This window comes from Diorhabda carinulata, chromosome 1 (assembly GCF_026250575.1).
Source record: "Diorhabda carinulata isolate Delta chromosome 1, icDioCari1.1, whole genome shotgun sequence".
In the NCBI taxonomy this organism is placed as follows: Eukaryota; Metazoa; Arthropoda; class Insecta; order Coleoptera; family Chrysomelidae; genus Diorhabda; species Diorhabda carinulata.
The window spans coordinates 12,825,042-12,839,496 of record NC_079460.1 but is presented as its reverse complement, the minus strand read 5'-3'; the positions used below and the strand labels follow the sequence as shown (position 1 = coordinate 12,839,496).

The 14,455-nt window shown below is 31.6% G+C and overlaps 1 protein-coding gene across 8 annotated transcripts in view; it reads right to left on the bottom strand.

Annotated features, from left to right (window-relative positions):
• Positions 1-14,455, bottom strand: part of LOC130895760 (metabotropic glutamate receptor) — a 406,290-nt gene that overhangs the window by 101,310 nt on the left and 290,525 nt on the right. The window lies entirely within an intron of this gene.

Below are 14,455 nucleotides of genomic sequence, written 5' to 3'. Positions count from 1 at the left end.
ATACATGATTATAAGTTCACAATAGCGAGCTACTTATATATGAAAAATTAAAAAATATTTTTATATTCCAGATGCAAGCTGTTTGTGATCATAGGAGGAAGATTATTAATATATTTATAGGGTATCCAGGATCTGTGCATGATAGCCAGGTAATTCGAGTCTCTCCTTTAGCTAATAGTATGGAGGTAGAATGTAGAGGGTTCTTTCTTTTAGGGGATAGCGGATAACCTTTACAACTTAATTTACTAACTCCTTATAAGGATAATGACAACTTGACAAGAAGACAAGTTGCCATTATCAAATCAATTATAATATTAAGTTGGCTAAAAATCAATACATAATCGAATATTCTTTTGGAGTTCTTAAACAAATATTTCGGCAATTGTACCATAAGTACGAAATATCAGACTGATTTATCAGCTCATACGTGTTTTACACAATATTGCTCCAGATGATGAGTTTATTATGAATGATGATCGTGAGGGGTCAAATGCCATTGCACGAAAATTTAGTTGATAATGATGTAGAAGATGACCCTGGAGCTGCTGCCATTAAAACCAGGGTAACTAATGAATTGTAAATGTAAATCTTTAATATTTGATAAAAAAGTATATAACTCATTCTATTACCTAAATGTCATGTTATTGTTTGTTCAATTTGAAGTATCAAATGCTCAAAGAACACACTTTCACAATATATTTTTTTGTATAATCTTAAGTATGTTTGTATTATTGTGGTACCTCGTTCCATTGAAATTATTAAAAATATATAAATATTATTCAGACTTGTTTTTTTAATTTAATTTCCAAGTATGTATTCCCAAGTCTTGCTGATGCAAGATTAGCTTGAAAAATATTTCTAATCATTAGAAGATTTTTTCAGCAGATAAATAATGATTCTTTTCTAAATTCCAAGCAATCTTTTCACTGAGAAAAGTTATAGAAATAGAAATTTTGTTCTAAAACTAAAAATAAGGAAATTCTGGATCAGATGAAATTATAATCAAAATATTCAGATTAAAAGATTCTTTATTATTATTTTGCAGCTGCACGGGTAACTACATTTTTTTTCTTTCAAAATCTCATTTCTTTCCTTTATTAATAAACTCTTTTCTTCCATGATTTCAATTTTTCTCTTTTCCAAGAGTAATTTAGCATTATGGTATTCTTTTCTTTCTTTTATCATTTTTTGTAAAGTTGTTATTTTCTTTTTATTTTTTTAATACTTAGGTTTAGTTCTGGCACTCCTGACTTGGAAAATATACTATGAGTGTTTTCAGATAAAGCATCTAATGCTGAAGGCATCACAATAAATTCTTGAAGATCTAAAATAAAAATAGTTCTATAAAAATCGGAAAGAATACTAATAAATTGTAAGCATGTCGAATATACTTACCACTGAATTAATCAGACGTTTTCAGAGTATGGTACAATGAAAAAATATATTTATATCAATAAAAATATTTAAAAACTATAACTCTCACGAACACGTTGCAAACATAAATGAATCAAAATAGCTTAAGTCAGTAGATAATTGACACATTGTATTGTGGGTTATCAAAAATCGATTCTAAAACTGTAATGATTCCGTTCCAGCCTTGCATATGTTGGGGATCGTTACAAGAACCCTGCATAATCAGCGATTGCGCAATAATATCATTCAAACAATTCCAATAACCGTTCCGAGAACGGTTGGAACAAACCTATATGATAAAGACAAACTTGCCTTGAATGCCAGTGAATACCAAGTGTTTTGTTTGTGTCATTACTCGAGATGAGATGTTAAATATCTGATTTAGGGTGATCTGTAGAAATAGTTTGATTGTTTGAGTGCCATTTTCTTAATCCTCCCTTAGATAATATTTCTTGTAATTGTAAAATAAAGATAGTACTGTGAATAGTTCTGACTGAATTGTTGGTCCAAGCTTCAGGCAAATCATTCAAAGAAAGATTGTTGAAGGTTTCTGAAGAGCCCTTAGTTTTGAAATTAAACTATCGTTATCATTTTCAGTGACGGGTTACATATGTCCTAATTTGTAATACTCATTCATAAAATTTTAGTAAAGCTGTTTCATTGTTGGATCTTTTACTAGTTTTTTCTCCAATTGATAGAATCTCTTGAGTGCTATGTCATACAATTCATCAAGATTTAGTATATTTGATTTCGTCAAAATGGGCACAACAAAATTTCTCTTTTCATCCTGTTTCACGTTTTCTTTTAATTCTCTTTTACACTCTTCTCCTTCATGATTAATCCTCTCTCAATATTTAAATTTTCGATTTCCAAAAATTGTTTCAGTTGATCTTGAATTGAAATAGTTGCAGTTTGTCTGTTTCCTGAAGTGTTTGCCATGTACCTCCAGTAACAATCTATCCTAGTTTTGTCTTAAGTACTACTTCGTACAATAATAATGCACAGAGGAGTACATCTATATTTCTCAGTATGTAAAATGTTTTATCAGGTAATGTTATATTTGATCAAATTACTGTAGGTTCACAGTAATTTGATCAAGAAAAAAAATGTTGTACATGTTTGATATCAGCTATTTCGTAATTCTTTAGTTGATTTTATATAATGATTGATTTTAGTAAAATCGCTTGATGCTGATTTCCAGACTTGTCGAGTATGTGTATAATGGCCATTGTTACGAGGAAAACAACTATTCAATGAGCAAAGAACTACAATCGAATAGAATTTCCCAATTGTCTGATAATTGTGACAGTATTTGAATGTTGATAATTTGATTGCCTAATTGTAGGAAAACTTGATGAGATTGATTAGAAAAATTTATTCTTTTCTTCTGATTGTTGTGTAGTTTGAGTTTCATCATTGTTAGTATGAACATATTTTATTTGACTCTACTTGACCGATACATAAAAGTGAATTTTGCCACAGTATCTGCAGCCCCTGGATAAATAATTTTCTACTGAATGACTGGATAGAAAACAGTTCATCTAGAGTTTCATCTTTTCAATTTCATTACTGCGAGATTTAACTGGTTATGCCAAAAATTTCGAACAATAAAATAATAAATGGGCATCGTTACAATAAGTACAGTTATTGCTATCATTTGTTCGATTTAGAAATTGATAATTCTTTGATTTACTTTGTGATTCGTTACTGCTTACTTAATTATTATCTTTTGTTGTATATAAAGTTTCTGAAAGTACATATCTCTGAACAAGAAATTTTGAAAAATTATTAACAGTCGATAATGCTTCTTTACCAATATTCCCATTGACATTTTGTATCACTGTCCAGCTTAAATGATACTGATATTATTCTGGTACGCGTTAAATTTTTTTAACTTTAATTAATTTTCTTAACTGAGAGAATGATTCTGTCTGAACAACTGGTAATTCGAATAATGCGCGAATATGATTGTGTACTTTTCGTTTGTTATTTTGAAAACGTTTCTTTGGAATCTCCCAGGCTGTAATATAATTATTGTCAATATTGACCTACAACGATGAAATCATTGCCTCAGCTCCTTGTTTTAAACATGAATTCAGGTAATAATATTTTTGAACATTGTTTAAATTTGTATCAATAAAATCAATGATTCGAATGTATCATAAAACTTCAGGTTCGCCTCTATATACAGGCAGATCAATAACCGGTAAGTTAATTTTATTTGATGTTTTATTTGCGTTTTCAGAGCGTAAGTTACTAATTTCATGTGCCTATTATTTGTGCATATGAAACAATTCCAAATCAATTCTCTTCAAATTGTTCAAACTGATTTTCTAAGTCTACTCCTATATGAATGTTTTCAAATGTAATTTCTATTGATAGATTCAATATGTTATTTACTATATAACTGTCCAGTACCAGTTCAATTTTTTTAATCTATCTGATAGTTGATTGTGACTAGTTGAGATTTACTGTTTCTCAATATTTTAATAGTATCTTCAGAGCGAATATTGTTCGTTTGTATGTGTTTAAGATCGTAATCATTCTTTCTGTATACTTCGATAGGTTCAGATCGTTAAGTTAATTTCTACCAATAATAAATTTTTCGTTTTTTGTCTTAATTAAAATGTGATACCACAAATTGTTGAAGGAGCGTTTTTACTACAAAATTTGGTAAATGTACTTGAAAATTATTTACTTATCCGGAAATCAATAGGACAATCATTGAGACACAGACTGTTTGTTATTTCTCGAGCTGAGATTTACTTATATATTATATACATTCTATACATTCCCCATTCCTTCATCGAGAAAGCACTACAAGACTTAGAGATATCACTAACTTCTCCTATATCATACGTCAAATGTGGCTCACCTGGTCTACCGACAAACTTAAATGCTTTTTCTGCAAACAAGCTAGGCACACTGCTGATTCATGCTCCAACACTTCCATCCCTCAAGATCCTTCTCCCAAATCAAATGATTCGGTCAATCTCATCCGCTCCTCTTGTGCTGACCCTACTGCTACTAATAATATTTCAGTTATTCCCGTAGTACCCTCGGAAGACACCCTTTCTCGTTTTCCCTGTCTAATTTCCTTATCAAAAAAAAAGTGAAAAACGTCCCCATTCGAATGACAGCAGCCTCGACAGTCTACATCTCCTACTGATATTTATCCAGTTCCAATGCCTCCCCCCGAATTTTCAGCATCCAGCTCCAGAAACCCTGCGAAAAAGAAGACCAAAAAATCTAAACTGACTAAAAACGGTTGTCACTTCATAAGCCCTGAATCACGCTCCGTTATACATAAACAATTCGACTATTCTCCTGAATCATACTCCCTTAAAGCTAAAGCTAAATTTATTGTCAAGCAAAGTAAGAAATCTGCTTGGGAAAGTCATACTTCATCCCTTACCCACAATACAGACCCCAGTCAAGTTTGGAAAAAAATTGCACAAATCCAAGGCAAAAAAACTTATATCAAAATTCCTTCTTTATTATCTAACGATCTGCTTATCACCGACAGCCAAAAAATCTCTGACACACTCGCACAACACAAGAAAATTTGAGCATCCATAATCCAGCATCCGATTTTCATAACTCACATTTTCAGCCCTCCTCCACACTCCAGCTAAATTCTCTCGTCTGTCATGCTCCTTTTAATTTAAATGAACTAAAATTTGCGCTATCGTCCTGCAAAATTCTGCTACCGGTCCTGATGATGTCCTGTATATATTTCTCAAAAAACTACCCGATTCGTCTCTCTCCAAGTGTTGTTCACAATTTATGATACAGTTGTATGTCTTTTAGATATTTGATTAAGTTTGTGGTTTTACAATTATTGTTGAGTAGAGAAATTATGGTGTTTGGAAAGTTGTTAGTTAGTCTTTCGATTTTATACTTTCGACAGTTCAACAATAAGTGTTGTAAGCATACTATACTGGATGATAGTTCGAGGAGTAGGTAGAATTGATTTAGCCTTAGACATTATTCCTGAGATGATTCGATTGACTTTTCTTCAATTTCTTGTGCGATAAATGATGGGTGTAGGTTTAGTTGTCCCATAATTTTTTTATCCTTGTACTGATGCTTTTCATACTTTTGTTTCTATAATATGGATGTAGATTTGAGAGAAGTTTTAAAAAGCCTTTTGTGTCTTCTGTATATATTTTTGATATATTTAGTAGGTCTTATTGCATTTTCGAAGAAATCAACTGTTTCCGCGTAACTTAAAATTTGCATTTCTTCTTCGAATAATGGTAGTGCTGATTCCATTAATGTATTGTAATTACTTTTTTGTTTATCTGTTTTGTTATCTCTTACTTTCTCAGCTTTTCTAATTTTTTGTGCGTTTTGAAATCATTGTGTCTGCGTTCGTATGAATTTCTGCTAATACTGTCAGCTGTTGTATGTATGATAGGTTGTCTTTTGTTTCGTTGTTAATATTTGTTGTATTAGTTAAGGTCGCGTTAGAGGTCAGTGGTGCGTTGGTTGTTTGATTGGAGATATTTGTTGAGTTTGACGTACTATATTGTATTTTTGATGGTGTTTTATCGGGTGTAATGTTTGTTGCTGCGTTTTGACAAATTACAATTATTAGAGTTATGTCTTAAAACATTGCATATAGAGCACGAATGGCTATCATGTGATAGAAAGATTCGGTATGGTGTGTTTTCGAAGTTGATAATAATTGAGGTTGGTATTGGTATTTCGGTGGAGATATGTAGACGATACGGCGAAAACTTAGAATGTGATTAGATGTACCCATTTTGAGGAATGTGATTGAAGAAGACAAATGAAGGCCTAATTGATTAAGTTTTTGTTCGATAATTTGTAGAGGTATAGTTGGACAAACGTTGGACAAAAGCAATCTTTCAGTAGGTGTTATAAGTCTACGTACGGGAAGAATTTCGTTATTGTCTTTAATCATTCCATTGCTGATTTTATTGGGGTTGATGATAGTGCCTATGGCTATTGGGTATTCTTGTAGTTTTACTCCGTTTAGTGAGCTGATTACTATTGCTTGTTCTTTTATTGGAAAATTTGTTTTTTGTTGTTTAATAATGTATGAGTAGGATTGTGTGGAGTTGTTTGGCGGGATGGTATAATGATTGTTTATGTTGTTTCCATCCATCTTCTTTGATTTTGATTATCATATTTTCGTACCTAAGCCGGTGCTATTCACTGGAAGTTGATTTGCTATCAAGCGACCGGTTTTGTGTCTGGCATAAAAACAATCGAGTTTGATTTATACTGTTCAAATGTTAAATTCGTTGTTTGATGATTTAAGAGCTGCTTACTTTGAGGTCAGTATATGAGGTTGTCGTTTGCACTAGTGTTTGTAGTTTTTCACTGAAAACTATGTTTGCACTTATGAAAATGGTTTGTAGACACGAGAACTGATTTTTACACTACTTTACGGTATTTTACCAGGGTCATCACTCTTGTACAGTAATTCAATAGCTACAAATTCACTTTAAGAGATAGGTTTTTTCAGTATTACAATAATTCATTTCGTATCATGTGTGATGAAAGAGTACTATAATAATGTAGTTTTAATACTATGATATTGTGTAAATTTAGACTTTCGATTATGATTATTAAAAAGTAGATTAGTGGTGAAGGAGTAGCTTTGATTAATTTCAGATGAAAATTACCCACGTTTAGAGATTAAGGTTTTGCAGTAGAGTTCTAAGGGGTTGTAGAAAAAAAGCTTAGAGATATTCACGTTACAATTTGGATAGATAGAACTTACGGTGCCAATAGAAGGAATTGGAATTTAACAAGAGTTTTAGTCAAATATGAACTAAATATGAGTTTTCCAGTAGCATTCTCATTAACAAATATATTAGATCAAAATGTGCAAGACATTTGTTTCAGTTCTCTTCGGAATAAGTTGGAATAATTAATTGATGTATGACGAATGGCACCCCCTCTTCACCAAGAAGACTTCTCTGTATGTGGCATATTATTAAAAACTAGAATATCTGAGGAAGGTGAAAAGTAGCTGGAAACTAGGAATAAAATGAAAGCAAAAATGAGAAGTATATTGGAAGAAACGAATATCAAAATATTTGAAATAAAAAGAGTGACAAGTATTTTAAATATTGAGACAAAGAGTGTGAAAAATACATTCGCCTCAATATAATGTATCGTATTTAGATATTATTTTCAAAACAAAGATAGGATTATGATTTGGGCACTTGTTATATAACTAACTCAGGTGTAAATACTAATATGGCCATTAAAAGTTTAAATAAATTACTAAAGTACAGTCAAATGGAAGGACAAAATAATATTAGTTATCTTTAAATGTTATTTATATATTATGATTATTATATTATTCGTGTTCTAGTATTGTAAAATTAGCAGATTTGCTAGATAATATTGTGAAAGAAAAAGTGTGGAAAAAATTGTTAATGTCAAAATAATATATGGTGGTATTATCAAATTGTTGAAATATAAAGGTAAAATCTGCTTCAGAATGTTGAAAGTTTTGAATTGTATCTTACAATGAATTGTGTGATACCGATGGTATGTGCAGCCGATACAAAATATATAAACATCGGTATAAATGCCAGTGTCCATCATCAAGCAGTGGAGATAAAGTACCTAAGAAGTATTACCAGAATGATGTGATCAAATTTATACAGAAGACTTCAAAAAAGATACCCTACCCCCCCCCCATATGATCTGGATGAAATAAGAGAAGTACTAAAAATTCAATGAATTTAATATTTTCATGGATACTTTATTTATAGGTAATTTTTGCAGAATGGAGAAATTTTAGCAGGACCTTGGAAGAAGATGAATTCGACATATTGACTTATTATATGACGGCCTGAAAAAAAAATGCAGAAAACGAAAAATTGACAAGCAAACATATTATCCAAAAAAGAACTGAAGAAATTTAATGTATTCTTATCATTATTGCTATTAAATATATTAGCTAGACAACTTTTGATTAAGAAAAAAACCATTGACAAGAAGACAGAACAAATTATGGAATAGCTTTTAATATTACTTTTCTATTATCATTGTATATGATTATAATTATGTGTATTATATATATATATATATATATATATATATATATATATATATATATATATATATATATATATATATATATCATATATATATATATATATTAATATATTATTGCTTTTCTTCTGTGTGGTGTGTTGTGTGTATGGTTTTTTTGTGTGTTTAGATTAATGAGGTGCAGGGGGTACTCGCTTGGATGAACCTTCTACCTGCCAGACGAGTTATGTGGGATTCTTACCGCACTAAACCTTCCCTAACACCTCTGAGGAACGGTGGTTCCCCGGCGGCACTCCTTTTAAATACTACTTCGCCGGGGCGTTCTTATATGATGTTACTGCTACTCTTCGTATGTGGTGCGGAGGTCCTTGATGATGGTCTCCGCGTACTCCGCTACCTTGTTCCATGCTGATTGGCTCTTAAGCATGTGCTCCACTATATTTTCTGGACTGATGGTGTGGTCCAGGTTCCTCTCTAGTTCCTCCTGTGTCTCTTCATAAGAGGGGCACTGGAAGAACACGTGCTCCGCATCCTGGGTCGCATCGCCGCAATGATGACAGTTTGGGGAGTCACTTCTCTTGAATCTGTGTAGGTATGCCCGGAAGCACCCATGTCCAGTCAAGAGCTGGGTGATGTAGTACCCGAAAAGGTTTAAATTTTATTTGATGGACTATTTCGTAAATATTTATTTACCCGTAGTAACAATAGTTATAACCTCCGAAGTAAAAAACTATATCTAATAAGGTAAAAATTTGCATATTTTTACTTTCCCGCGCACTTTCAAAACTAAAATGGGTGCGGGAAAGTGGATTAAAACGCACGGTCGTAGAAAAATTGTTATTTAATGACATATATCATGTAATATTTCTTTTTTCATATACGATCGGTTTAAATTTTTGCCATTTAAGTTGATAAAATATTCAGCGAAAACATTTTTTCTGTCAACATAGAATTCAAAATTGGATCGATTCTCAATACTCGGTCCTGCACAACATAACTCATGATTATCGAAGTGAAAACAGAGCTCCAAGGGAATCGCAGTAAGTTGTGTTTTACTTAGACGGAATATATTTCCAATAAGGAGGTGACACTTTGTCCTCTATCCTGCTCATGTTATTTGATACGAATATTTGCATATATAAAGGGGATTACAAAATGAAGTCTTAGATAAATGTGACGATTTATCTTTGTTTAAACCCAAGAGCTTGAAATTTATAAGTTTCAACGGGCTCTTGAGACTTGATTTTAAAATGATCAAAGTGGATGAATCTTGGAAGATAATACCTCAAATTACCTTCTTTTTATCTACTACGAAACTTTTGTCATATAATGTAACTATTCATTTAGCATTCTAGATAAAGTCCTTCAACTTATGCTTAGCGACTAAGTCATATACATTCTGCTTTTACAATATGGCCAATCCAATATAAAAATTAGTTCCATTATTCAACTCTATATATTTGTGAAAATAAAGATTATAACGATTAAACTATCACTGCCTTATCTTCACATTAATTCCACTTCCCAGTGTTTCATAAGAGTTTGTAGTCATCAAAAGCATCACATTTCTCAATACAAATGAATCAGTCTTACCCCATTCTTCCACTTTGCTTTATATCAATATGAAATCAACAATAACAAGCTCACCATTGACTATTGGTTATACGTTTATAACACCTGTTGATATCTTAAAATTTCCCATCTTCTGCCAGTACAGAAAAATTCTTATCTCTATCTATCTACGAGTATCTTCATACGAAAAGTACTAGGAAGTGGGTCCGTAAAGTACGTTCACATCAATGTGTCGGTTTTCTTGCAACCTGATTACATTGTTTTTTATTAGATGATTTATTTTTTGTTTTAATTTGAGTTCAGCTAAAAGTCATCGGAGTCTCATGTTTTTATGTCCTTTTGTAATTTTACTCGGTTTATAAACAAAAAAGGACAACTAATATTCATTTTTGGCCCTTTTTAGATTAACTGGATTGAATATCATAACGCAATTTTATCTAATTTTACTGTAGAAGTAGCAGCACATTATCTGTGATCATTTAAAATAGAGAGTTACAAATATTTGTAGATGCGTTTATTTTTAAATAGTTTGTATGCAGTTCTTTCTCATATTCTTATCATATTTTAATCGTGATAGAGCTTTCTAGATTTACGCTTAAAGATTTGCCAGGAAATTAGAATATATAGCCTTCATTTACGTACATACATGAAACTACAAACAGAAAATTTATAAATTGGAGCTTCCTCAATATTTGAAATGACATTACATCATCTTTGGATGCATCAAACAAATCATTTGGTTTGATGGAATTGTTAGTAATAAAATTGCAACGGTTAAACTTCATTTTATAGGCGTATACAGTTAAATTTTCATATTCGAATCCTCATCAATCTCAAATGTCTGCGATTCAATTAACCAATGAATTATTTCCATTTGTATTGAGAGATGATACCCATACAAGAAAGAGTGAAAGGATTGATACACAAATGCGAACAATTGTATCCAACTTTATTACAATATTATTTAAGAGGTTTATTTGCGGGGCAATAGATTGCTTGGAAGGAGTTACCACAAGTGGATATCAAGCACTTCTTTGTCGATGCTTAGACGTGTAGAGAAGTGTATACAGCTATGAGATTACCAAATACATTAGTAATTTTTTTGATTTATAAGTATTTCTTGCATATCGCAAAAACAAAAAAAAATGATACTTTTTTTTAGGTATAAGACTTTTATTGTCATTGATATTCATGTTCTTTATACTAAATTGTTATCATAATTATTCTCGTGATAATATGAAAAAACAAATTACCAAATTATAAGCCAGCGTGTACAAAAAAGACATATACTTATTGCAAAAGAGAAAAAATTAAAACAAAGTTTTCAATTTTTCAACCAAAACGTAACATTTTTTCGAATTATGAAGAATATTGTGTTTATTCAGACAATAAACTATCTCTGCCAAATGCTATCCAATTTCCCTCAGAATGTACGCGGAGAATGGAGAAAAAATATTTTTTAGGTAATTTCAAAGGCATCAAAAACTCCTTTGGCGGTAATTGCCTCGCATTTCTTATATTAGCCGATTGTGGCTTTCCGACAATCAGTGTGATTTTGTAATGTGCTAAAACTCTCACATCTCCAAGCAAAATTACTACGCATTAGAGTTTCAGTGTATTTTTCGCTTTTAGATATAAAATGGATAGAATATAGTCTTATGTTCAATTTTACAAAACCTCAAAGATAGTGAAGTAGTCCTTAAGGAAAAATGAAGAAAAAGCCAACAACATAGATTTTTTGTGGTTGAGGAACAAACAGTCAATCGGTCACATTCATAATATTAGTATAATTACCAATTATGTACACTTACATTTATCCAGAACCATTTTTTCGAAATTTAGTTTTATCTTAGATCATCCTCCATACAGACAGATATATGAGAGTGGTGAAAATCCTTTTAATTCAAATTTTCTCGTTTGTTTTGTTAAATACTCTCTTAGTCTCTCTCTTATAACTTGGAATGTAAACTTTTAAAATCAAATTACTTCTTATTTGTAAATCGTTTCGGCGTTAATTTGCTTACATAGCTATATTGAACATATACCAGTATTGATTCGCTTATACCATAGATTTATGCCTGTACGTATAAATGACACACTTCTCTACTAAAATACTTCTTGTGAAGAACATTATGGTTTTTACAATTTTGTAAATGCATTCATACTCGTCAAATAAAAAGATGATTATTCTTTCGAATGAAAGGACAACTCGAGATTTTGCTGTCTTTCTTAATAATGATAAAAGGGGTCCTTTCATTTAGAACAGAAAATAAACTGAGCAAACTCACTTTCTTGACAATTTTTAGATAAGTTAAGGCTTATAAACTAAAATTTTGGACAGCAGAATTCCACAAAGGACTAACCGCTACTTAGTGTAAGAAAATAATCATGATAAGTAGCTACATAAATATGAAACTTTTGTGATAGTACAGTAAAAATATTAATTTCTTTGATTGGTTCTTCTTAAATGGTATTGTATCACATTATACTGAGAATATATATTTCGGAATTTGAGCGATTTTATCAACTAGCACTATTTTATTTTGTTTAAATTTTAAACAATTATATTTTTTAACCTTTAACTACAGGCGCTTAATATTTTAACACAAGTACATGCGTGGTGTATTTAGTACACAAACAAAATAATAAATATGCTATAAGTTCTATTCATCAAAACTTCTTATAAAAACTAATGAAAAATTTTTGAACAAATAAAAAAAATACACAATATGCATTTTTACACATATAATACCTTAAAAAGCATACCTTATCACATCTACACACTAAATTTCATCTGTGATGTTTCCGTTATTTTTGCATTCTGAACAATTATTGTATTTGCATGTGCTTTGCACACCGCTCTATTATATACGTGACACTTCATTGTTGGCTGATTTTTGCTGATAGCTCATCTTCGAATTTTTGTCGGTTTCTTTGTTACACGATTAATTGCAGAATCATCATGCACAGTATAAAGTAGTATGACTGCTCTAGCTTTTTTTTCGTACGTATGAAACAATAGTGATGTCTTTTCGGAACCCAAAGATAGACGAGCCGACTTCTTTGGTTTTACTATGTAAAAACTCTCAGGGCAGTTCCCTTTTATTTTTTCTCATTGTTCAAACAATTGTTGTTTTATATTTAAAAAGATTCACGGCTAAAGGGTAGCTTGTTTCGATTCTGTGTCATAATCACTTTCCTGTATAAGCTCATCGTCAGAGGTATCTGATCTTCCAGCTTCATCTTCATCATCAGGTTCGTCACATATAGCCTGAACCATAGCCTGAATCTCGTCTTCAGTAAGATCATTTGGGCTTTTTACGGAGAAATACTATTATAAACCTAAAATGCCATAAAAATTTATTTTTTGTAAGCAAAATAATATATTAGGTTATCAAAATATACTTACATAACTACACGCGTGGTGTACTTCATGATACACCATTTTATATTACACAACAGTCTTTTATCAGTAATCATCCTATCCGTGACAATGCAAGAACAAGACTGACGGACACTTCAATGATAGATTTGATGCGCTTGTAGTATGGGGGGAAGGGATCACAAGAACATTTACATTATGTTTACTGTAAATTGTGTATTTTTTACACCATCGCGTGTAGTTAAAGGTTAGGTTAAAGCTGGTTCGTTTCCATTCCAGATAAAGAATAGATAGAAATGGATAAGCCAATAAACAACAGCAATAATGCCTCTTATTAACACGTATAGTGTCATGGGGGATCAACCTTATCCCCCATTTTGCTTAAAAAATTAAATTCAATACGGCCATGATGGATCGACGTTATCCGATATATCAAAAAATATATTCTGGCCGCACCGGATAGCATTGATGCGACATTTCAGTGCAAGTGATATGGGATGTTATTGAGGTTGTTTTAGGCAATACGGGGGTATACTTGGTTTTGTAATTAATTTTTGTCACATATTTTTCAATGGAAAATAATAGATCCATAATTAATTTCTGAAAGCACATTTATTTAGGATGAATGCAACATCAAAATGACATCCGCTACATGATCTTTTCTTCTCGTAGTCATCCAGGATGTGGCCAGGCACCTGTTCTTCCTCATACTGGAAGTATGAGGAGTATGAAGACAGGTGCCTGTCTATACACAGAAATAAACAAGAATGCGCATCGGTTGGCTTTTCCCCCCCACGGCTTATAAAGCATATCAGTCGCTTGAGGCCGTGGGGGATGAATGCCATCCAACGACGAAAAATGCCGTTATTTTGGAAAATATTTCACTGTATTCAATATTTTCATTATTATTTGACTCAAAATAAAATAATATAAAAAAAAAAATTTGGCCAAAAAGACATCAATATTTGTGTTTTCATTATGGCACTCTGCGTGTTAATACCTATGATTCATTTGAAGTAAGCGCAGTTCATCAATCAATTTGAT